The sequence below is a fragment of the Acomys minous genome (genome assembly GCF_964271855.1).
Source record: "Acomys minous genome assembly, chromosome: 13".
NCBI classification, from domain to species: Eukaryota; Metazoa; Chordata; class Mammalia; order Rodentia; family Muridae; genus Acomys; species Acomys minous.
This window is the reverse complement of record NC_140495.1, coordinates 23,785,749-23,811,977: the sequence shown is the minus strand read 5'-3', so window position 1 is coordinate 23,811,977 and position 26,229 is coordinate 23,785,749. Positions and strand designations below refer to the sequence as shown.

The window sequence follows — 26,229 nt, the reverse complement described above, 5'->3', positions numbered from 1 at the left end:
AAAAATAATTAAATACAACTATATACACCATTATTGATGAACCTCACCAACACTGTTAACAGAAACAAAAAGGGCCAGGCAGAGTAGCTCACATCTGTAGCCACAGTACTCAGCCTGTGGAGACTGAAGAATTGCTACTCAGTTTCAGGCCAGTTTGGAATAATGTGAGACACTGTCTCAATTTAAAAAGGAGGGGAGGTCAGGAGGAGAAAGTGGTAACCGAACACATAGCATAAGATTCAATTTACAGGCCAGGTGTAGTGGCACATGCCTGTAATCCCAACACTTGGGAGGCAGAGGCAGGAGGATCACTATGAGTTCAAGGCTAGCCTGGTCCATAAAACAAGTCCAGCCAAGGCTATATAGACAAACCCTGTCAAAAAATAAACAAAATTTAAAAGAGGGGTGGGGCTAGAAAGATGGCTCAACAGTTAAGAGCACTGGCCGTTCTTCCAGAGGTCCTGAGTTCAATTCCCAGCAACCACATGGTGGCTCACAACCATCTATAATGAGATCTGGTGCCCTCTTCTGGTGTGCATGAAGACAATGTACTCATATACATAAAATAAATTAATCTTTAAAAAAAACGATTCTTCCAGCACTTGGGAGGCAGAGGCAGGTGGATCTCTGAGTTCAAGTCCAGCCTGGTCTACAAAGCAACAGCCAGGGCTGTTACACAGAGAAGCCCTGTCTCAAAAAACCAAAAATAAATAAATAAATAAATATTCTATTTACGTAACTATAAATAACAGTTAAAATATCACTGGAGAGAGGCATAGTGGCTCACTCAGGAGACTAAGAACACTGCTGGTTCCAGCCTACAAAGTGAGATCCAGGCCAGCCTGGTTACAAAGCAGGACCCTGTCTTAAAACAGACAGACAAACAAACACAAACAAAATAAAAATCACTGGAAATGGTAACACAGATCTTTGTTTGTTTGCTTTTGTTTTACTAGCCTGCCTCTGGCTCCTCAAGTGCTGTGACATGCACCTTTAACCCAGGCACTAAGGAGGCAGAAGCAGGTAGATCTCTCAGTTTGAGGCCATCATAGTCTACAACCAGCTGGGGCTACATAGTAAGACTGTCTCAAGAAGAAGGAGGGGAGGAAAATATTGTTTAGAGTTGTAAAGAGCATCAAGAACATCAAGATATAAAAACAAAGAAAATTAAACAAAATTCAGTAAAATATCTCTTGCAAAAAGGAGGAAGCAAAGGAAAGCACTAATATCTGTTAAGGCATGGGTCTGCTGCTTTGTATTCAGATGTTAACTGCTTGCCCAACATCCAGCAAGCTTTTCTGTCCTCCAAGCCCGCAAACCTTGGCTCTGCCTACCTCACTTCGCCCTGCCCAGGTGTATAGGCAATTTTATTTAGCCAATCAGGGATAATTTTGGTATATATGAGGTAGAACAGTAAGAATCTGGGGGCTGGGGTAGGGACAAGCAATTAACATCTAAATACAAAACACTGGACCATGCTGTGACATCAACCCCCTAGACAGAGAAACCCTGTCTCGAAACACCAAAAAAAAAAAAAAAAAAAAAAAAAAGCAGGTGTCTCTGTCTTTTATTGGTATGAAAGAAGTTGAATAATAACTGTCAAAATAAGTATATGTATTAATAATAAGCATTAATAGCCAAATATTTTCTACAACAAATATTGCCCAGGGTATCACACACAGGTTTTATTTCCACTGTTCTTTGTGAGTCTAAGTCTTCACCGGCTTGTCTTTTTTCTTGTGTGGTAAGCGTGCATGTGCGTGTATGTTTGGGTCTGAAAGTATGTAGGTGTGCATGTATGTGTGGAAGCCTGAGGCTGATGTTAGGAGTCTTCCTCCACTGCCCTCCATCATATTCACTGAGGCAGGGTCTCTCCTACTGAGCTCAAGCTCGAAGGTATGGCTAGTCGAGCTAGGCAGCTTACTCAGGGGAGCCCACCTCCACCTCACAAGTGGAATTACAATCAGCCTGAGAGATCCGCCCAGCGTTTACTGAGGGTCTGGGGCCTGGAGTCTAGTTTGCTATTTGAACAGCAAACCTTTTAATCGCTGAGCCACTTCCCCTTTCATGCATGTAGATCTTCACAGTGACAACAAATGCAAGGCCTAGCATGAAAGCCATGGGACGGAAACACATTCTCTGGTGCATTCAGCCTGTGGGCTCAGTGTTGGTGTTAACAAAGACATACTCCAGACTGCTCTGCTCCCTGTAACTGCACTCTTCCAACACTGTTCCCACCTAAGTTCCTACCATCCACCTGCCCAACTACTTATTACAACTTGTCCTTTCCTCCAAATTTTAAGACAGAAGACACATTACGAACTATAGCAAGACTTTGGATCCTGCTAATTGCTGGTCACAACACCATTAATGGTACTTGAGCTCCTATAAGGCTCTGGGTTCAATTCCTGATAATACCATGTATACACAAAGTCTGAATTATGGAGCATTTCAGATTAGAAAACTCAATCTGTACTATCCATTTTTAAAATTACACTTAGACTATATCCTCCATATTATACATAAAGCCATAAACTTCCAAGGCTGGAAAGGCGACTCTTTGGATAAGAGCACTTCCTGCATAATCATGAGGACTGGAGTTCTGATCCCAGCACCCACACAACAGGACAAGACAAACATTACAGTACTCCAGTACCCCAGCTCTTCCGACAGAGGTAAGAGGCCTGCCAGGCTTGATGGCTTCTAGCCTAGCTGTGAAAGTATGAGCCCAGGCTCAGGAAGAGGGGAGACCCAAAGTCTTCCGGCCGGCACATGTGCAGACAGGCTATAGACCCCACACATGTGCGTCCTCACAGTCACACAGTCAGACACAGGCACACACAGAATCTTCAAAAAACAAGCAAAACCCTTTGGGGCTGGAGAGATGGCTCGCGCAGTGGTTAAGAGCACTAACTGCTCTTCCAAAGGATCTGAGTTCAATTCCCAGTACCTACATGACAGCTCACATCTGTCTGTAGCTCCAAGATCTAACATCTTCACACAGACATACATGCAGGCAAAACACCAGTGAACATAAAACAAAAACAAATAAATTTAAACAAACACACAAACAAAACCCTTTGGGGCTGGAGAGATGGCCCAACAGTTAAGAGCACTTGCTCTTACAGAGGACCCAGGCTCAAGTCCTAGCACCTACATGGCAGCTGATAACTGTCCCAAGCTCCAGTTTCAGGGGACTCAACACCCTTTTTTTTTTTAACCTCTGCAGGCACCAGGCATACCTGTGGTGCACAGATATGCATGGGAGCAAAATACTTATACATAGAGAATAACACACATCTAAACCAAGCAAACCTGGACTGCTGAGATGATTCAGCAGGCGAAGGTGCGTGCAGCAGCAGGTAAAGACAGCAGAGCTAGCTCTCTGAAATCCATATAAAGGTGGAAGGAGGGGACCTACTAGACAAAGTTGTCCTCTGAATACATGAGTGCTGTGGCATGTACACCATCTCACACACACACACACACACACACACACACACACACACTAAAAATAACAATAACAATAAATTTTAAGAATGTCTTAACCTAAGCTTCCACATAAAGCTATCAACACCCTCTTCCACTGGAATACTGGACTGAGAACAAGGCAGCCATTTATACGGCCCTTTATCTACTACTTCCTCTATCGTGTGGCTGTCAAAAGGCTAAATGAGATTCTGGCAACACAAAAAAAACTGTTTTGAAAGGTCATGCTATGCAGACAGTCACAGCTTTCACAGTATCCTTACTGTCTGTGGAAGACTACATGACAATCCAACCAGTTATGTTCTGCGCAAAAGCGAGACGCACATTGCCATCGTACTGTCAAAGGACCAGAGCTGTAGACACTTAATAATATTCTTTTGTTTGTTTGTTTTTCGAGACAGAGTTTCTCTGAGTAGCCCTGGGTATCCTGGAACTCTCTTTGTAGACTGGGCTGACCTCGAACACAGAGATCCCTCTACCTCTACCTCCTGAGTGCTGGAATTAAAGGCGTGCACCACTAACACCCAGCCTCAATAATATAAACATCATTTGCACCTGTATAAACATCCAATGCACATTTCTGAAAAGGATCCTTGGGCAGAGAACAGAACTGGAGGTAGGACAGCAGCTCCCCTGACCTTTGACAGGTAAGCTGAAACCAGGCCACTGTGTTCACCCTGAGTTTATAAACATAATAACCTTTTTAAAACTTCCAAATTGGGGCTGGAGAGATAGCTCAGAGGTTAAGAACATTACCTGCTCTTCCAAAGGTCCTGAGTTCAATTCCCAGCAACCACATGGTGGCCACAACCATCTATAATGAGATCTGGTGCCCTCTTCTGACATGAAGGCAAACACTGTATACTTAATAACACTGTATACTTAATAAGTAAATCTAAAAAGACCAAAACTTCCAAATTGGGGGCTGGAGAGATGGCTCAGAGGTTAAGAGCACTGTCTGCTCTTCCAGAGGTCTTGTGTTCCAATTCCCAGCAACTACATGGTGGATCACAACCATCTATAATGAGATCTGGTGCCCTGTTCAGGCCGGCAGGTGTACACGCAGGGAGAGCACTGTATACATTAAAAAACAAAACAAAACAAAAATACTACCAGGTGTGGTGGCACACACCTTTAATCCTAGCATTCGGGAGGCAGAGCCAGGTGGATCGCTATGCATTCGAGGCCAGCCTGGTCTACAAAGTGAGTCCAGGACAGCCATGGCTAATACAGAGAAACCCTGTCTCGAAAAACAAAACAAAAAAACAAAAACAAAAACACTTAGGAGCGGAAAGACAGCAGGTTCCTTGTCTCAAAAATCTCAGATCATGGTGGTACATGCCTCTAATCCCAACACCAGACCAGAGTTCAAAGTCAGCCTCAGATACAGAAGGAATGAGAGGAGCCAGGCATGGTGGCCCACGCCTTTAATCCCAGCACTTGGGAGGCAGAGGCAAGTGGATCGATATGAGTTCGAGGCCAGCCTGGTCTACAAAGCTAGTCCAGGATGGCCAAGGCTACACAGAAAGACCCTGTCTCCAAAAAAACAAAAATAAAAAAACAGAACAAAGCAAAAACAAAAAACAAAAAACAAAAACAAAAAAAAAACCAGAAGGAATGAGAGATCCAACTATGCTATATGAGACCCTATCTCAATAAACAAAAAAACAAAACAAAACCACAAAAAGAAAACCAAAACAAAATTTAAATATATCATTTTCCAAGGAAAGCCTAACAGCTACATTCAGCTGCAGGTGTACTTGGTGGCAGAGTGCGTGCTTAGCATGTGTAAAACATGGACTAACCCTGTAGCACCTAGAAAATAATGTTACCCCTGCTCATAGGAGTGCTGGTGCACACATCATCGAAGCACTCTGGAAACTGAGGCAGGAAGATAGCCCTGACTTGAGGCCAGCCTGGGCTACAGAATAAGCCCATGTTTCAAACAAATAACTCCACGCTTCTCTAATTACCATATAAAGCAACAAGTTTCCTCATGGCCTACTCATGCATACATACTAAGTTTAGACTGGCGCCCTGACACACCCTGGCCCCGCCCCACCCCCATTTTCCCTTCCGCTCCCGGTATTCCCCTCTCCACTTTCATATCATGTGTTTTATTGCTCTTCCTGACTCACACCGATCATTCTTCAAAATTTCCCCAATTTGATTGCTTCAAAAACCTGTCAGCCAGTCATAAACGGTGCGTGCTTTTAATCCCGCCACTCAGGAGACAGAGACAGGCACATTTCTTTGAGTTTGAAGCCAGTCTAGTCTAAGAGCTAGTGCCAGACCACTACCACTACAGTGATAGTGAGACCGTCTCAAAAACACAACAAAAACAAACAAACAAATACACGGGGCTGGAGAGATAGCTCAGGGGTTAGGAGCACCAGCTGCTCTTCCAAGGACCCAGGCTTAATTCCCAGCTTGTGGGAGGCAGCTCACAACTGTCTGTCACTCCAGTTCTACAGGATGCGATGCCCTCTTCTGGCCATCACAGGCAGCAAGCACGCAAGTGTCGCACAGGCATACATGCCCACAAAACATCCATGCATACAAAATAAAACCAACATACAACTGGTAGAGTTAGGGCTCTGTGGCAGAGCGCTTGCTCACCCTTCAATCCCCAGTATTGTCACACACCACAAAAAGGCAGCGCATCAGCAAAAATTATCGAGTTTCTGATGTCCAAACTTGGGGGCTGGAGAAATGGCTCAGAGGTGAAGAGCACTTGCTGCTCTTCCAGAGGACCCAAGTCCAATTCCCACCCCACACGCTGGCTCACAGCTGGCCATAACTCTAGCTCCAGACGGCCTGATACTGTCTAGCCCCTGAAGACACTGTACACACACGGTGGACATGCATTCAGACAAAGCACTCACACACACACAATTAAAATAAAAATAAAGTGGTCAGATTCATAGGTTAGTAACAGCAGTCTGGTTTGCTTTTGTTATCTAAGCTAAGAATAGCCTTGTGCCCTCAGCAACGCCACCACCTAGTAAATTTTTATTTAAAACAAGAATAATAACAACCCCTTCATCCAGAAGTAGTGTGATCCCAGTACTCTTGAGACTAAAGGGGCTTACGTTTCAGGCTAGCCTGTGCTATACAGTCAATTTTCAGGGCAGCTTGGACTACAGTTTCAAACAAACAACAGAAGCAAGCAAGCAAGCAAATAAACAGCCCCTGTGTTAAGCAACCCTGAATCTCAGTCTACCTTAAAGCCAGGCTTAGGATTGTCCCCATATAAACCCTGTTTCAAGAGATAGAAAAAAATAGAAGCTAACCAATATTTATACTTTCCTTCCATATTCAACATCATAAAAAACTAAGAAATAAAATCTACAAAATTGGAGCTGGAGAGATGGCTCAGAGGTTAAGAGCACTAACTATTCTTCTTGAGGTCCTGAGTTTAATTCCCAGCAACCACATGGTCGCTCACAACCATCTATAATGTGATCTGATACCCTCTTCTGGCCTGCACGTGTACATGCCAGCAGAGCACTGTATACATATTAATAAATAAATAAATTTTTTTAAAAAGCTACAAAATTGGACACTTACCTCAAAGTAACAGCCCCCATTTCAGTCTTCTAGGAACGTATGAAATTACGTGTTTTTAAAAGTGAAGAGTTCATGAAGTCTTTTTCAGATTAGAAGATTAACTGCAAAATAAGAGGTTGAAGATAGAAAGTGTTAATCAAATGGACGCTGTTAAGTGTTTACTACTTGTTTGCCATTTGACTGCTTATGGCCACACACATTTTGAAATATAGGCTGAAGATCTAATAAAGTTAAAAACTTTTATTATGAGCCGGGCGCAGTGGCACAGGTCTGTAATCCCAGCATTTGGGGGGGAAGAGGCAGGCAGATCTGTGTGAGTTCGAAGTCTACAAAGCATGTCCAGGACAGCCAAGGCTACACAAAGAAATTTTGTTTAAAAAAAAAAGCAAACAAACAAACAAAAAACTCGTTTATATGTTTAGGATCTATTATCCATTATTCTTAGCTTTGGACCATTTTTTTTTTTTAAATCTGATACCTCCTAGCACTCAGAAGGCAGAGGCAAGTAGATCCCTGAGTTTGAGGCTAGCCTGGTTTGCAAAGCATGTCCAGGACAACCAAGGCTACACAGAGAAACCCTGTCTCAAAAAATGTTTTTTAAAAATCTGATACCTTTTTTCCCCAGACAGGGTTTCTCTGTGTAACCTTGACTGACCTGGACTTGTTTTGTTGACCAGGCCTGCCTCCACCTCCCAAGTGCTGGGATTAAAGGAATACACCACCATGTCCCAGCTTTTTTTTTTTAATGTATACAGTGCTTTGCCACATGTATACCTGTATACCAGAAGAAGACACCAGATCTCATAACAGATAGTTGTGAGCCACTATGTAGTTACTGAGAATTGAACTCACAACCTTTGGAAGAGCAGACAGTGCTCTTAACCTCTGAGCTATCTCTTCAGCCCCCACTTTTTTCTTTTAGTGGATTTATATATTGAAAACCAAAAACTAAATAATTTAAATATGTAGTATAAAATTAAAATGCAGGACCCCTCAAGCCAGCCAAGGCTACACAGTTAGGCCCTAACCCCCCCAAAAAAATTTTTTAAAGATTTATTTACTGTATTTATTGTATATTAGTGCTTTATCTGCAGAAGAGGGCATTATAGATGGTTGTGAGCCACCATGTGGTTGCTGGGAATTGAACTCAGGACCTCTTGAAGAGCAGGTGGTGCCCTTAACCACTGAGCCATTTCTCCAGCCCCCCAAAAAAAATTTAATTAAAAATTAAAACCAAGGGGCTGGAGAGATGGCTCAGCAGTTAAGAGCACTGACTGCTCTTCCAGAGGTCCTGAGTTCAATTCCCAGCAACCACACGGTGGCTCATAACCATCTATTGCATTGTACACATAATAAGTAAATATTTTTAAAATTTCTATTAAATTGAAACCAACAACAAAATTCAAGACCCTTCTCCAAGAGGTTCTACAGGAAATATGTCTAAACCCAAAGTGTATTGTAGAGGTCAAGAACACACACAGAACATAGTGCACCTGTCTGTACATTCTGGTGGCCCATTTCCACTGTCCAGAGGCCTTGGAAAATCATCTCACAGGAAAAACAAGCTTAACCATTATGCTACCACGAGGTGTCCTCTGACCAATGAGAGAAGATCACAATGACACTTACGCTCTCACTGCAGATGTCAAGGCTAACAGCACCAGATCAAACAGGATGTGAAAGCTGTGTTAATGCTCACATCACCAGGGTCAACAGCCTGGGTCCAGCCTAATGGAGGAATGCAGCGTTTGTTCAACTGCCTCCTGATAAGGAGTCTCTGGACACTATCAACAAAGTCATCATCACCTCAATGCAGCTGGCTAATTATACATCTAAATCTCTTATCTCTATGAGAATGTTCAGTGCTAGAGAAAGAAATTGAATACTGTTCTTCCAGAGGACCCAAGTTTGAGTCCCAGTACCAACATCAGGCACCCAACTCCAGCTCTGGGGGAAATCAAACACCTTGGGCCTCTGTAGGTGCCTACATTCATGTGCACACACCTACACACCGGCGAAAATATATGTAAACATAAAATTTTTAAAGATTTCTTTTAGCCAGGCGTGGTGGCACACGCCTTTAATCCCAGCACTTGGGAAGAAGAGGCAGGTGGATCACTGTGAGTTCGAGGCCAGCCTGGTCTACAAAGCGAGTCCAGGATAGTCAAGGCTACAGAGAAACCCTGCCTCAAACCCCCCAAAAGATTTCTTTTAAATAGTTTATTTATTTTTATGTTATGTACATTGGTGTTTTGACTGCATATATGTCTGTGTGAGACTGTCAGAGCTCCTGGAACTGGAGTTAACAGACCGTTGTGAGCTGCCGTGTAGGTGCTGAGAATTGAACCCAGGTCCTCTGGAAGAACAGTCAGTGTTCTTAACTTCTGAGCCATCTCTCAGCCACAGATTAACCTATTTTCAAACATAGAAAGCTACAGATAAGATTTTAACAAAATTCTCTAGAATCCAGTATATGTATGTGTATGTATGTATATGTGTATGTATAGACATACAAATAATGTACAAAAATAAAATGTTATTTTTCTATTATGCTCATTGGTGTGTGCCGGCATGTATGCCTAGGTGAGAGTGTCAGAAGCCCGGGTATTGGAGTTACAGGCAGGTATGAGGTACCATGTGGGTGCTGGGAACTGAACCCTGGTCCTCTAGAGAGTAGGCAGTAGTCTTAACTCCAGCCCCTGGAACCCAGTTTCTTAAACTAGGGGTTAGGGCTACACAGAGAAACCCTGTCACAAAGAAAAAAAAAAAAAACTATAGACCAACCAGGGACGCATTAAGTCGATCTCAAACAGCAGCAAAAACAATGTGTGAGTTTTTTACAACAGGGCTCCATGTGGCTTAGGCTGGTTTCAGCTCTACGTAGTCAGAAGAGGAGGTAAGTCCTGATCCTTCAGTCTCCACCCCTCAGTTGCTGGAGTCAGAGGGAGGCTCCACCATACTTGGTTAAAGCTTATCTTTATTTACTTACGTGTATGAATGTTTTACCTGCATGTCTGCAGCACATATATGGCTGGTGCTGAAGAGATCAGAAGAGGGTGTGGGGGTTGGAGATGGCTCAGTGGTTAAGAGCACTGTCTGCTCTTCCAGAGGTCATGAGTTCAATTCCCAGAAACCACATGGTGGCTCACAACCATCTATAATGTGATCTGGTGTCCGCCTCTGCCTGCAGATGTACATGGAGGCAGAGCACTGTATACATAATAATAAATAAATAAATCTTTAAAAAAAAAAAGAAGAAGAAGAAGAGGGTGTGGGATTCCCCAGGATCTGTGTTATAAGCTGCCATGCTGGTGCTGGGAATCAAATCCAGGTCTTCTAGAAGAGAAACCAGTGCTCTTAACCACTGAACTATCCCTCCAGCCCCTAAAACATCTTAAGGTAGGGTCTTACTATGTGATTTACTGTGTAAACCAGGCTTGCCTCAAACTCAGGGACACACCCAGCTCTGCCTCCTGAGTGCTGGGATTAACGCTGTGCATGCACCACACCTAGTCTACTGTGTCTCTCTTGGCTCTTCATGGGCTTTACATCCCCAGTGCCTCACACAGCACAAGCACATCCTCAACAAATGTTGGGTGAAGAAGTTCATACAGGAAAACACTCACAGGCTCACATGCTGAAAGTGTTCTGTGGATAAAGTAGACTTTCCCACAATCAATTCTTTCGCTAACAGAAATGTATAAAAGAAAACCCATGATAAATTGACAGCAATGCCAGCAGTAGAATAAAGAATACATTCAGACCTGCCATGACACAGTGGAGCAGACCTTCAAAGTTCTGCCCTACGGCAGCAAGGAAAGCTGATCCCAAGAGGCAACTCAACTCTAGCCACCCACAGCTCCAGTCCTCTGACTGAAAAAAGCAGCCACCTCTGCACAGAGACAATCGCACCACTGTTTTTAAAAGGGCGGGAGAGGGCAGTGATGTGGAGGTAGGGAGAACACCAGTGCCTGGTGACTAAGAGAATGCAAGGATCCGCAGCCTGTGAAACTCATGTGTATTTGAAACAAAACATAGTAATAAAATAAACGGGGCTGAGGTGTAGGTCAGCGGAGGGGGCAGGGATGACCCTGACTGCTACCACCAAAAATGAATGAATGTTAAAATTTGAGCTGGGCACTAGGGAGGCAGAGGCAGGTGGAGTGCTGTGAGTTTGAGGCCAGCCTGGTCTACAAAGCAAAAGCAAGTCCAGGAGAGCCAAGGCTAACACAGAGAGACCCTGTCTCGAAAAACCAAAAAAAAAAAAAACTAGGGTTCTACTACCGTGGCAGAAGAGTATGTCAAGGGGCATGCTGTCTCATTTTCAGTAACACACACACACACACACACCAAAATAAATGTAATAAACAAATACAGCCGGGCGTGGTGGCACACGCCCTTAATCCCAGCACTTGGGAGGCAGAGGCAGGCGGATCGTTATGAGTTCAAGGCCAGCCTGGTCTACAAAGTGAGTCCAGGACAGCCAGGGCTACACAGAGAAACCCTGTCCCAAAAACAAAACAAAACAAAACAAAACAAAAAGATAAACAAATACATCTGGCATAGGACCTTATTGATCAACCAATATACCAAAATGAGTTTGCTAAATATCTGAAGAAAACTTGTACCAAAGGCAAAAAAATTATTTGCAGTAAGGGCCCAGGAGATTGGAGCAAGGTGGCATGCTGGCCAAGAGAGCTGCCCCTCAGCCACTGCAGCCTTCAGCACAGCTGCCGGCTCCTCTTCAGATAACAGGGAATCCGATGCCGTCTTCTGTCTTCCTTAGACACCAGGCACACAAGTGATCCACAGGCATACTTGCATGCAAAACACCCATACACAGAGTGGAGAAAGGGCTCAGAGAGGACCCAGGTTCAGTTCTCAGCCCGACAAGGCAGTTCACAACTGTAACTCCAATTTTTGGAGATCCTACACCCTTATGCAGACATGCAAGCAAAACACCAGTGCACATGAAATAAAAATAAAAGACAGTCAAGGCTACACAGAGAAACCCTGTCTTGATTTTTCAAAAAATAAAAATAAAAATCCATATACATAAAACTGTGTTTCCCCTTTACATCTCACTCTACCACTTAAAAACTTTGGTCCATTTGACATGTAACTTCCTGAAATTCCAGTTTCCTCCAGTGGTGATGTCGTTAGTACCTTCATTAGAGAGTTGTTACAAAGATAAAATTACAGAAAGCACTTAATACAGCCTGACATGTAAGTAAGCATCCAATAAACGTTTATTATTGTTAGCCAGCCTAATCCCACATACAGTAGGAGGCACTTGGGACTGTCTCTAATGTGCTATATCCACAGCCACCGCTTCAAGAGGCAAAAGGCTGTAAGCGGAAGCTAGAGCTAGGCACCGGAACAAGCATCAGTGATAAAGCCAGCCGAGGGAAGTGGAGGCAGGACGATCAGGGGTTTGAGGGTAGGCTCAGCTGCACAATTAGTTTGAAGCTAGCCTAACTATTTGAGACCTTGTCTCTAAAGCTAAAACAAAAGACAGGTCAGCAGCTCACTTGGTAGTATGCTTGCCTAGCATTCATCAGGCCCTGGGTTCAGTGCCCTGTATATGAACTAGGCCAAGTGCTGTTGCAATTCCAGCACTATTGAGATTAAGAGGGGGAAATGCCCCAAGTTCAAAGCCAGCCTGGGCCACACAGAGCCAGGTCTGCATAGCAAGACTGTCTCAAAACACCGCAACCACCACCCCAAGCAATACCTGCCCCCCCCCCCAAACAAAAAACAAGTGGCAGCCTGGCGTGGTGGCACACTCCTGTAAACCCAGCCCTCGGAGAGGCAGAGGCCGGCAGATCTCTGTGAGTTCAAAGCCAGCCTGGTCTACAAAGGGAGTCCAGGATAGTCAAGGCTACACAGAGAAACCCTGTCTGGAATAATATCAACAACAACAACAACAAAAAAAAACAGAGAGAAGGCTAAGGTGTGTCCAGTGGTAGAGCATTTACTCAGTGCACATGAGGCCTTGAGTTCACACTCAACACCACAAAATAAAAATACTAGAATGAAGGTGAGGTCATTTTGCAGGAGTTAGTAGTGGGCTGAGTGTGGTGGTACCCAGGCAGGGGAGAAGGCTATCCGGACTCTGAGGACAACCTCTGCCATACTACTGTAAGACTCGGCTTCAAAGAAAACAAGAACAACGTGAGGTGAGGGTGTGGCTCAGTGGTAGAAGGCTTGCGCAGCACACAAAAGGCCCTGGATTCCACTCCCAACACTGCAAATAGAGGAACTTTAAATTCTATGTCAATTAATTGGTGGAAATTATTGTGCGGTTATATGTAATTTGTGTGAGGTGGTGGTGACGTGGCCTTAACCTTAAAAGCAGCATCTCTCTGCCAGAAGCTGAGGCAGGAGGATCACAGGTTTCAGGCCAACCTGAGCTCCAAAGCGAGACATTACCTGGGGAGTAAGGGTGTCTGTCTCTCATACTTCAGATGGATGGCAGGCCTTCGGAGTATTTAATTTCTATGAAAACTGCCATAGGTTATTTTAAAAAAAGCAAACTCCAACTTTGACTATATTTATAATTCCTATCATCTTAAATGTCAGTTATTCAGATCTGAAGTTATCAATTGTTTATAAATTAGTAATATAAAAATGTGTCCCATCAGAGCTTTGACCTCTTGCTGGCAGCCACTGAAATGCCTGCGAGTGGCTCAGCAGGTAAGGAATTCATGGAATTCAGGTCTTGAGGGTAAGGATCACTGTGGTTGGCCACAGTCAACAGCAAATGATCTGGGCAATGAGGGTTGATCATCTAACTCCTTGACTGCCTTCCACCTCTTCCGTCCTTCACAGCTGCCACTCTTTCAAATGAGAGGATGAGTTAAGAGAGTTAGGAAATATTCTTAGTTAGTTATTACAAATGCCCAGGGACAAACTATGGTCAGGAATGTGGATTAACTGTAGTTTAAGAGAAAGCTTCTGGATTACCACCTGATTTCTTATAATCTACTTAATCCTCTGGTTTAGGCACGGATAATCAGGATCACAGTCCCCTCTAAGGCAAACGACCACTTGCCTGGTGGTCTCCACAGTGGCCTCAGCACTAGGAACCAAGCCACAGGGCAATGGCGAGCTGGAACTCTGGATAACAATACCGTAAAGCAGGACTGACTGATTTCAGCAGTACCTTACTGCCAGTTAAGGACCCCAACCTCAGGTTACCTGCTCAGTATTAAAAGAGCTATTTATTTCATAAGCCACACACTGATTTATAATCCTAACATTGGATAGCTGTGAGTTCCGGGCTAGCCTAGGCTAGAGGTGGAAAGCTCGCTTCTCAAGACCCTGGAGAAACAAAACAAGTCAGAGATTTAGATGTTTTCTGAGGAGGTACTAGAACCCTAAATTAACCACGTTAGGCTGGAACCAAGTAAGAAAGTGAGCAGCTGCATTTGCAAAGCGCTAAAGCCTTAGTCACCAGGACACAGAGAACCTAAAAAAGTGCTAGAACAAAATGAACAGGCTAGCAGACTGCACACACAGAGCGAGAGTGAGAAGAAAAGTTGAGCCCAGGCATAACAGTGCATGTCTGGATGTTTTATTACTTATTTATTCATTTATTTAGGGCATCTCCCCGTCTGTCCATCCCCCACCAAGACAGGGCTTCTCTGTGTAGCCCTAGCTGTCCTGGAACTCTATAGACCAGGCTAGCCAGGCACAGTAGTGCGTGTCTGTCTGTCCGTCTGTTAGTTTACTTATTTTGGTCTTTTTGAGACAGGGTTTCTCTGTGTAGACCATGTTGGCCTCGAACAGAGACACGGATCCACCTGCCTCTTGCCTCCCAAGTACTAGGAGGAGTAGTACCGCGTCAGGCTGGTACTCCTCTTTAGTCCCAGCACCGGAGGCAGAGGCAGGAGAATCTCTGTGGGTCCAAGGTCAGGCTGATCTACTTAAGGAGCTCTAGGACAGCCAGAGCTAATAGAGACCCTGTCTCAAAAACCAAACAGGAGGAGAAAGGTTGAGGCTTCAGAATCCTCATACTACCTGACATGCTAATAGTAAATGGGAATCCAATTGTATCATAGATGGGGGGGGGGGGCAAGAATATGGCTCAGCAGACCCAAATTCTAGGACATAAAAAGTGTATTGGGTAGGGAGTGGTAAGAAAAGTTATCACGCGGGGCTGGAGAAATGGTTCTGTGGTTAAGAGCATTGTCTGCTCTCCAGAGGTCCTGAGTTCAATTCCCAGCAACCACATGGTGCCTCATAACCATCTATACTGGGACCTAATGCCCCCTTCTGGCATGCAGGTGTACATGGAGATAGAGCACTCACATAAATCAATCATCTTCAAAAATGGAAAAAGAAAAGTTGTCACACATATACCAGCAGACTGTCACATGCCTTGTGTTTCTTGTCTTATACTTCATGTTCATTGAATATTCTTCTTTAAGACTTTAAATTCCGACATGTCCCCCTATACTTCTATTTTGACAATGGACTTACTGCATACTTCTGGTTTTTTGTTTGGTTTTGGTTTTTGTTTTTCAAGACAGGGTTTCTCTGTGTAACAGCTCTAGCTGTCCTGAAACTCACTCTGTACACCAGGCTGGCCTAGAACTCACAGCGATCCGCCTGCCTCTGCCTCCCAAGTGCTGGGATTAAAGGCGTGTGCCACCATGCCCAGCCTGCACGCTTCTGATTTTGCTTTTCCTTTTCTGAGACAGGGTCACATACTGCAGTAGCCAGGCTTCCCTCGTGGCAACCACCCCACTACAGCCTCTGTAGGCACTGGGATTACAGGCATAGGCCACTTCTGATTTTTCTATGACCTTTCTTTGCTTACAGATCTGCTGAACAATTTTCCAGATTGATGTTTCAGACAGACCCAGGAAGAAATCCTCAAGATTTGTCTCTTTATACAATATGACAACACTCTCAAGTAAATAGTAGAAACCAAATGTCAGGGATTTTTCTCCGAATAAGGTAGTATGTGGTAACTGGACAAACGATTGAGAAGATTACACACACTGCTGCCACATGGACACGTGTACACACACAATTCATTCTCTCTCTCTCACGTCATATATATATACACGCATACATATAATGGAAGGTTCTCACACACCTTTGATCCCAGCACACCACTAGCACACAGAGAAGTGGATCTTTGTGAATTTGAGGACAGCCTGGTTTACATAAAAAATAATAATAATAATAATAATCCAGGCCAAGCTGATCTTGGTGGTGCATGGGAGGCAGAGGCAGGTGGATCACTGTGAGTTCAAGGCCAGCCTGGTCTACAAAGAGTCCAAGAGAGCCAAGGCTACACAGAGAAACCCTGTCTCAAAAGCCCCCCGCCACCCTAAAAAATCCAGGACAGCCTGGTCTATACAGTGAGACCCTGTGTCAAAAGAAAGACACAGACAAACAGAAAGACAGACACAGTAGGCAAGAGAGGGATGGACTGAAGAAGGCCAGGAGAAGCGGGGGAGTGACAAGAAATCACAACCCAGAAGAAGAGAAATGGTAGCAATTAGGAATTGGAGAGAATTCAATCCAGATACATTTTTAGACATAAATTTGAAAGGCTTAAAGAACTGGGTATGTATGTAAAAGGAACAGTGAGACAAAGAGGTGACTTGCAGGTGCAGAACCTGTAGCCCCAACCCTTGGAAAACCAAGGCAGGAGAATCACCAAGAGTTCAAGACCAGCCGGGCAGTGGTGGCGCACACCTTTAATCCCAGCATTCGGGAGACAGAGACAGGCGGATCGCTGTGAGTTCGAGGCCAGCCTGGTCCACAAAGTGAGTCCAGGACAGCCTAGGCTACATAGAGAAACCCTGTCTCAAAAAAAAAAAAAGAAAAGAAAAGGAAGGGCAGGAGGAGGACAATGCCGACGGCAACCAGCCTGGGTTACACAGTGAGTTCCAGAACGAGAGAGACACTGTCCAAAACCCGAAACAAAATATATGACTACTGGAGTTTTCACTAAAGGGTAGAGAGTGGGGTAAGGAAGACTCATAAAATGAACAGGCTGCTGAGTAAAGAGGTACACACCCGTAATTCCAGCACTTGGGACAGAGAAAGAGGGATCAGGAGTCCGGGGCCACCCTAGGCTCCAGAAGAGCCTGTCTCAAAAAATAAGCCACACCAAGTAATTAGTAGGTTGAGGACTGGAAGTTAGGAGTTCTCTATCTGAATATTACACACACGTACACATACACATATGTACAGACACTCTCACAGGATGAACCTGGATTCCTGCAAGCACGCCAGGCAAGTGATCTATCCACTTAGCTAATAGCCAGTCTTGACCATATTACATTTAAAATGCCTACGGGATGGTGCAATGGTTAAGAGTGCCTGCTGGTCTTGCAGTGAACCTGGGTCTGGTTCCCGGTTTGTTTTTTTTAAAAGACAATGTCTCTCTCCATCTATGGTAACCCAGGCTGTCCTTGAACTCTTGCAGTCTCCTGACTCAGCCTTCCAGGGATACAGGTATGCATTCATAAATCTCTTCGCTCACTGTTCCTTCTATTCTATATATAACCAGTGTAATAGTCCTGGCTGTCCTAAAACTCTCTTTGTAGAGCAGGGTGGCCTCGAACTCACGGAGATCCTCCTGCCTCTGCCTCCTGGTGCTGGGATAAATGCATGCGCCACCACGCTCAGTCCACATAACCTGTCTGTTTGTTTGTTTGTTTGTTTGTTTTGTTTTTTCCAGACAGGACTTCCTTGTGTCGCCCTGGCTGTCCTGGACTCATTCTATAGACCAGGCTGGCCTCGAACCCACAGAAATCCACCTGCCTCTGCCTCCCAATGCTGGTATTAAAGGCTTGTGCCACCACCCCCAGCCCACATAACCAGTTTGGTTTTTGTTGTGCTTTTGGGGGTTTTGGGGGGAGTTGTTTTTTGTTTTGGGGGTTTTTGTTTGCTTTTTGAGACAGGGTTTCTCTGTGTAGCCTTGGTTGTCCTAGATTCACTTTGTAGACCAGGCTGGCCTCGAACTCACAGCGATCCCCCTGCCCCTACCTCCCAAGTGCTGGGATTAAAGGCATGCGCCACCACGCCCAACCCTTTCAGTTTTATTTCTAAAATTTATCATCTACAATTCCAGGTGCAGAGGATCCAACAATCTCTTCTGGCCTCCACTGGCAAGCTGTCACTGGCCTGGTTCTCATACATATATGGAGGCAAAATACTCATAGTCATAACATAGACTTAAAAAAAAAAAAAAGGATGCCTATAAGCAGGCCAGGGGCCAGTAGAGTAGCTCTACAGTAGAGCACTTGCCTAGCAAGGACAAGGACCTGGCTTCCATCTCCAGAACCACACCCCCCCATCCTATCCAGACCCCACCCCATCCCTCCACAAAAAGGAAAGAAAAATGTATACGTCTAGATATCTAGCCCAATGCTGAGTTTAATGCTCAGGTCTAGTGATAAAAATCTGAGTCAACAACACCTGATAATACTTAAAGAGGGAAGAGAATGACGTCACTGGGATGAGCATAGGTAAAGAAATGAAGAGGGACAGGCAGGAGGCCCTCAGGGATTTGGGATGTTATCAACTCAAGGAGTGCGGGTAAAGAAAAGAGGGAAGAAAGCCTTAAAAATCCAAGGCCTAAAAAGTTCCTTGGCATTATATGATTCCCAGGTCATACAGTCTCTCCACCAAGACTACTTCTAAAGTCTATAAATTAAAAATCTAAGGTTCAAGCCTGGATGGTGGTGCATACCTGTAATCTTAGCACTGGGGAGGCAGAGGAAGGTGGGTCTCTTGTGATTTTGAGGCCAGCCTGGTCCAGGACAGCCAAGGCTACACAGAGAAACCCTGTCTTGGGGGGGAAAAATCTGAGGTTCAGAAAGACTGGGCAAAACCCCTACAATTGCAGCTCGTTTGACTCTCTGGCTTACATCAAGGTCTAGAACCAAATCAAGGTATCACTTCTGATCCTTAGCCTTTTCATACATAGTGGGGAGTGGGGACAACAATCTATAAAGCAGACAAGAAGGTCTTAAAGAGCATTCAGTTACAGAAGCTTTATGGATTCATCTGCAAATAATAATAATAACAACAACAACAATAACAACAACAAAGCAGGAAAGCAAGGCTGGGGATATGAACTAAGTGCACATTTACCATGTGTTAAGACCTGGGTTCAGGGATAACCATTGAGATGTAATATGAATTAAAAAAAAAAAAAAAAAGACCTGGGTTCAATCCTCAGCATGCATATACCGAAAAATACAAGGGAGGTCAAGGCAAGGGCTGGGGAGATAGTCTAGCTGGTACTAAAGTGCTTACCTAGCATGCAGTTTGCGCCCCAGCTCAGCATAAAACCAGGTGTGGTTTCCAGGTGTGTGGTGGAATCCCAGCACTACGGAAGTTAAGAGGCAGAATAGCCCAGAGGTACAAGAAGGCAGAGCTACACAGTAAGTTACAGGCCATCCCTGGCTATAGAGCAATATTCTGGTTTTTGTTTTTGTTTTTGAATAACAAGGGGGTGGGGACATATAAGCTCTGAGGTAAAGCAGTTGCCTAACATAACAAAGCCCTGTGTTCAAAAATAAAATAAAATAAATCAACATTCAACTTGTTGTCGTGCCAATGATCTCTATAAGCACAAGAAAACCAACCTGACTTTTCCACTTTGTAAAAACACCCTGAAGGTGGAATGTCCTAGTCAGTGTGTGAATCACCAGAGTAAACTAAAGATGTTTCTTAAAGTCTTTTGGCTTTAATGAATACAATTTCAACTTTAGTTTCAGATTTTTGCCTTCTAAAACTTGGGCAATATCCTAACCAAGCCACCCAGATCTTGCCACATTATAGATTGTATATAGTTATGCTTTCTGCTTTCTTTTTTAAAAATCGTGTGTGTGTGTGTGTGTGTGTGTGTGTGTGTGTGTGTGTGTGCGCGCGTGCGCGCCCACGCAGGCTAGAAACCAACCCCAGGTGAGGGACTTATTTTTTTAAGATAGGTCTCTCATTGGCTTAGGGTGCCACTAGGATTCTATGAGGCTATCAGGTCCACCTGCAAACCTCTGGGATACACCCGTGTGGCCCTCCCCAGCATTGGGATTACAAGTGGTCAACACCCTAACTTAAAAAAAAAAAAATCTGGAAAAAAATTTTTTTAATTCTTGAAATATTCTTGTTTTCACTTCCTGAGTTCTGTAATCTAAGGACAAGGGAGGAAGAGAGATGAATCAAGGATAGACCTAGAGTTCCAAGTCACTGAAGGTTAACACTGCAAAAATCTGTCTCAAAAACAACAAAACAAAACAAAACAAAAAAAAATTTACAAAGTAGCACAAATACCCGCGAGTAGTAATAAACTCCTGAAAACTCCGACTCCTTGGACTCATTCATTCAGCACTTCAGAATAAATACTCATCTAATTTAATTATGATGACTTCACCAGACAGTAAGTAACACTGCCCACAATGATGTTTACAAAAGCACTTGTCACTCCCTTTGGATGTAGCAATGCATTCTTAAAAAAGGAGTATGTTTCCATACTCTTCCTCTGTTTATACTCTGTAACAAGTGACAATTTAAGTGTCACTTCAGATGTGTTAAATAGCAAAGCAAGGCATGTCCCACCATCTTCCACCTTGCGTAAAGTGTGATTTTGATGGGTTTCGTTGCACTAATTCACTTCGTATCAAAGACAGGTTTCCAAGTCAGCCTATGCAAGAAACAAACTACAGAATTCTACGAGGAAACTACAGAATCCTACTCTGGCCACCGAAAGATAGCAGGCTCCTTCATTAAGGAACTCGAGTTGAGCTTACTGCAACACTAGAGCGGTTCAGAAATAAATTTGCCCCCAATGCCAACCTGAACGAAGGAACTAGCCACAGCCAGCAAGGATGCTGCAGCGGGCTGCTCCCAAGAACTCCCGGTCCACAGAGCACCAATAGCAGGGTTAGCTCGGCAGCCCCCCGCAACCCCGGGAGGTGAATATTCACAGTTCCCGCTTCACATCTCCCCAGAGTCTTTCAGTCAAGGCCGCGCGGGACGCGTCATCGGCGGCACCGGGACTCTGACCGGTCCGAAGCCGGAGAGCCCGGAATCGCGCCGCGAACGCTGTGCCGAGGCACCTGAGGGTCCGCAGCAGCCGGGCGTCCGCACCGACGCCGGCTGGGCCGCTCCGCACCCGCTCCCTCGGTGGTCATCCACCGGGTGCCCTCCGCCGTTCGGTGTCCGCCGCCGCCCGAGGCCTGGGCGCCGCGTACCTCGGAGCCCGCGCGCCCGCGGCCGAGCCCGGCAGGAAGCGCCCGCCCGAGCCGCCCCGCCGCAGCCCGCGCCGCCTCCCGCGCTCACCTGCCCCGCGCGCCGCCACCGGCTCCCGATCCCTCAGCGCCGTCAGCAGATCCTGCGACAGCACCCGCCCGGCTCCCGCACCCGCATGCCCGGTTCTCAGCCTCTTGCTGTCTTCGGGACTCAGCGCGACACCCGCCCACCGCCCACGACCATGGCCGGCTCCGTCGCAGCCGCTGCACCGCCCGACGGAGGACGCGCGCGCCACCGCCGTGCCCGCGCCTGCTCCCCTCCCCGCTGCCGGGGCCCCGCCCACCCTCTAGGGCCAATCCTCGGGCGCCCGCCTCCAGGAGGCCCCGCCCACTTGCCGCGCAAGGCTCAGTCTTGGCCCCGCCCCTCGGAGGAGGTAGCGCCAGCCTCGCCCTGTGCGGCTGTCTGCGCCCCGTCCCTACTGCGCTGCCGGCGCGCCTGGGTTGGCTCGAGGAGCACTGCGGTGTCTGCAGCCCCCCAGCTCGCCGCCTTTGGGAAAACCCACACCGCCCGGTTCCGCACCTCCGCAGACACCCTTTGTTCCCACGGCCCAGCTGGCTTTTCATTCTCTGCGATGTGAACGATCGTTTAGAATTGAGGAGTCCAGCCTTTGGAAGAAACACTTCTGCGTTCGTCTGTACACCACCGCAGCTGACGTTTGGCTGCCAAACCTTACACTTTGCCCAGCGCTTTTTGCTTGCCTCATCTCCCTGCTGTCAGGAAATTTCATAGCCCTTCCTTTAGTGAGACGCTGGAATTTCACTTACTGTCAGGCAAACCTTGAGAGCTGGGGATAGAGCTCAGCGGTAGCGCACACGCGTAGCCTGCGTGAGGTCCTGCGTGGAATCCTTATAGTCTTTTTGTTTGTGTGTCGTAAACCTACTGTAACCTAAAGCTACTCTCAAGACCTCAGGCAAAAACACTGAGCAGTCTGGGATAGAATCTACAAGTAGAACGAAAACAGGGCGAAACAATAGTTTGTTTATGGGCTCAGTGATTTAGAGACAGAGAGAGAGGGGGAGGAGAAAGGGGGAGAGGAGAGAGAGAGAGGGAGGGAGAGAGGGAGAGGGAGAGAGAGAGAGAGAGAGAGAGAGAGAGAGAGAGAGAGAGAGAGAGAGAGAGAGAGAGAATATTAAGAGTAGCTGACGCCTGTAAAGCCCAGCATTCAGGACTCTAAAGCAGGTGCACTGCCAAGCCAGCGGGGTTACATCGTGAGTTCCAGACTAGGCAGAGCTGCATATCAGGACTCTGTCTCCTAAAACAGAGGTTTCCCCAGGCGCGGTGTCGCATGCCTTTAATCCCAGCACTCGGGAGACAGAGGCAGGCAGATCCCTGTGAGTTCGAGGCTAGCCTGGTCTAGAAAGCGAGTCCAGGACAGCCAAGGCTACACAGAGAAACCCTGTCTGGAAAAAACAACCAACCAAACAAAAAACAACAGAGGTTTCACCAAGCTTGTCTGAGTTTGGGGCTTGTCTAAGCAATTGTATGTGGAACTGTTGCCAGTGGAGTCATCAAATGCTTAACCCAACTGTGAACCTCGGGTCTTTTCAGCTGCCCAATGAATAAAATTCCCCTGAAAATTCAGCGAGCTCACAGCCAGAAATGTTAGTAAAGGACCTTCACAACTTGACCCTCAACCATCTAAGCTTCCTTCCCGTCTAATACAAGGTCAACCTGAGGCCCAGGGCAGAAGAGAAAGTATAGTGCAGAAGACAAGAGAAGGCTTTCTGGCCAAGCAGAAAAGGATTATGAAAACATCATGATCTGTGCAATGAAAATAGCAGGCAAATTTGAGATATCTTGTAAACAGAAGGTATTTCCAGTCTGAAAGAGAAGAGGCTATTGGGGGATAATCTGATATATTTTGATGCTAATTACTGCTTGCTGTCTGACCCACCTTTTGCTTAATAAAAAGCCATCCCACCTGGGCAGGGCAGGAGATAGGTGGGGCTTAGAGAGGAAGGAATTCTGGGAAGAAGAGAGAAGGCCAGGAGGAGAAGGAGAGAGACCTCAGAGGAAGAGAGGAGGCCGCCATGGCTTAGCTGGAGGAGAAGCACATGGCCGGCGGCATGGATGGAGAATCCGGCCCAGATGAAGAACATGAGCAGGTATTTGGAATTATAGATAGGAGGTAACTTGTTAGAAGTTATTAGAAGCAGATGGCATGGGATTGAGGCAGGGATCCCATGCCTGCCCCACTATGGGAGGTAGTTTAGAGGATTGATATCTACCCTGCCCCAAGTTAACTAAGGCTATTTTAAAATATAGCAAGTGTCTGTGTCTTAATTGATCGCTAGCCGGGCCTACTGGTAATACAGATAATTTAAAAAAACAATAAGAGGCATTTATCCTAAGCGAGATAAGCCCGGCCATTGGTGACACAAGGCAGTTGAACTTGACAGGGGTGGGGACATATATGAATCGGAATAAAGCAAAGAAGCCTGCCAGTCAAATAAATTAAATACCCAGGAAGTTTATACAGGAAGCAAGGACGGAAATACTAGAATAGTAATAGACCATGGCAAAGTAGATTTAGACCTACTTTTTACACTGTTCTTTGCTGCTGGTATTGCCATGCAGCAGGTGAGAAAGCTACTCGGGAAGATTAGACTGTACAGCAGTAATTTTGAGTAATCTATATATTATAAGAGTTCTGTGATGTAGTCCTCTTTGCATGGTTTTGGCGCTGAGGACCCCACCCACCAGTAAGGCATAAAGAATGGGTACAGTTTGAGTGTACACGAATGATTTCATTATACGTTTACGCTTTGATTTGTATTCCAGTGTGTTTTAAAAGCTTCAAGCCTGAAATGAAACACAATAGCTTGAAAGGGTGCAAATGAGATACTGGGTTGTTTGATTAGGATGTGATAATTACGGGCGGTGGTGGCGGCGCACGCCTTTAATCCCAGCACTCGGGAGGCAGAGGCAAGAGGATCACTGTGAGTTCGAGGCCAGCCTGGTCTACAAAGTGAGTCTAGGACAGCCAAAGCTACACAGAGAAACCCTGTCTCGAAAAGAAGAAGAAGGAGAAAGAGAAGGAGGAAAGTTTGAGGCCAGCCTGGTCTACATAGTGAGTCCCAAGCTAGCCAGAGCCACATAGTGAGACTGAGACCCTGACTCAGATAGATAGATAAATAGATAGACAGACAGACAGACAGACAGACAGACAGACAGACAGATAGATAGTAGCAGTAGTAGTAGTAGTAATTTATTCTTTGACAATTACACACATGCTACAATGTATCTTTTTTGGTTATTTGGTTGGTTGGTTGGTTGGTTGTTGTATTTTTGAAACAGGATTTCTCTGTGTAGAGTTGGCTATCCAGGACTCGTTTTGTAAATCAGGCTGGCCTCAAACTCACAGAGATTCGCCTGCCTCTGCCTCTAGAGTGCTGGGATTAAAGGTGCATGCCACCACCAACCAGCCGCTACAATGTATCTTAATATCCACCTTTTTGTTTGTTTGCTTTGTTTTTGTGCAGTGTTGGAACTGCACTCAGGCCTGTGTGCATACTTAAGAACTACTCTACCACTCAGCCCTGTCCTAAGTGTGTTTGTTTGTTTATAAGACAAAGTCTCACTATGTAGCCTTGGTGGGTCTGGAACTTGATCAGTAGACCTGACTAGCTTTGAACTCACAAAGATCATCTGCCTCTGCCTCCCGAGTACCACCACCATGCTCCTCCTCTGCCTTGTTTTGATGTATCGTAAAATTAAAGAATGAATTCCTAACAGAATTATTAAACCCAGCATTGTGGCGTGCGTATGGCTGTGGTCGCACCATTTAGAAAATACAGCCAGGGGAATTAGGAATTCAAGGTCAACCTGAGCTATATTAGATCACCTCGAAAGACAACAGACTTATTAGGTGGAAGTGTATTCATTTTGTAAACTGTTGTGTGTCCCAAGCTGGCCTCAGGTTAAAGACATTTCTAGCCAGGCATGGTGGTACAAGCCTTTAATCCCAGCACTCAGGAGACCGAAGCAAGCAGATGTCTATGCATTAGAGGCCAACCTTATCTACCCTGTGTTCCAGGGCAACCAGGAAAAAAAGGAATTAAAAAAAAAAGGCACTCTCTTTGTCTTAGCCTCCTAATATCCCGCCTTAACTGGCTGTTTTCTTGGAATTTTAGAGTTTAGACACTGAAGGCTTAAAATTCAAATAGCACAGCACGATCATAAAATTGGGAGGTAGCTGGGTATGGTGGCACATGCCTTTAATCCTAGCATTTGGGAAGCAGAGGCAAGTGGATCTCTGTGAGTTCGAGGCTAGCCTGGTCTACAAAGCAAGTCCAGGACAGCCAAGGCTATATAGAGAAACCCTGTCTCGGAAAATAAAATAAAATAAAATTGGGAGGAGGGGTTTTGAGAAAGTGTCTTGTACTCTAGGGTGCCCTAGAGCTCCCTTCCAAATGCTGAGATTGCAATCCTGTGCTACCACGTCTGATTTTATTCAGTGCTAGGAATAGAACCAAGGATCTTGTGTGTCGTAGGCGAGCATTCTACCAACTGAGCTACATCCTCAGCCCCTGAAATTAAATAAATATAATTTTAAAAATTTGTTATTTTTGGAAAAGTGTGAAGAGCGCACATGGCATAAATTAGTTCCTCTCCTTGAGCTGTGGAGAAAGCCTAGATGATGAATGCACGTATCACAGAAAGCCAAGGAAACCTCATCCTGTAGTACCCACAAAGTTGGCCTGCTGCCGTTCTTTCTTTCCTTCAAAGCCCAGAGGAGAAGATCCGGCCTCCCATATTAGTGCCACGAACTTTGGGAGGAAGGGGACAGAAAGAGAAAGGCTGATTAAGGGTATAGAGGGGGGGGGGGAAGAGCAAGAGGCAGCCACTTAACAGAGACAGACACACTGCTGCAAGAGACCTGCAGAT

At 45.5% G+C, this 26,229-nt stretch overlaps 1 protein-coding gene across 1 annotated transcript in view; it reads right to left on the bottom strand.

The window, feature by feature from the left end:
• PIK3CB (phosphatidylinositol-4,5-bisphosphate 3-kinase catalytic subunit beta) overlaps positions 1-21,579 on the bottom strand; it is a 109,836-nt gene extending 88,257 nt beyond the window's left edge. Inside the window, exons 1-2 of the mRNA XM_084753417.1 lie at positions 21,373-21,579; positions 7,060-7,160 (exon numbers count right to left, since the gene is read on the bottom strand). The gene's annotated coding sequence lies outside the window, so the exon portion shown is untranslated. The remainder of the gene's footprint in view (positions 1-7,059; positions 7,161-21,372) is intronic.
• Between the last annotated feature and the right edge of the window lie 4,650 nt (positions 21,580-26,229).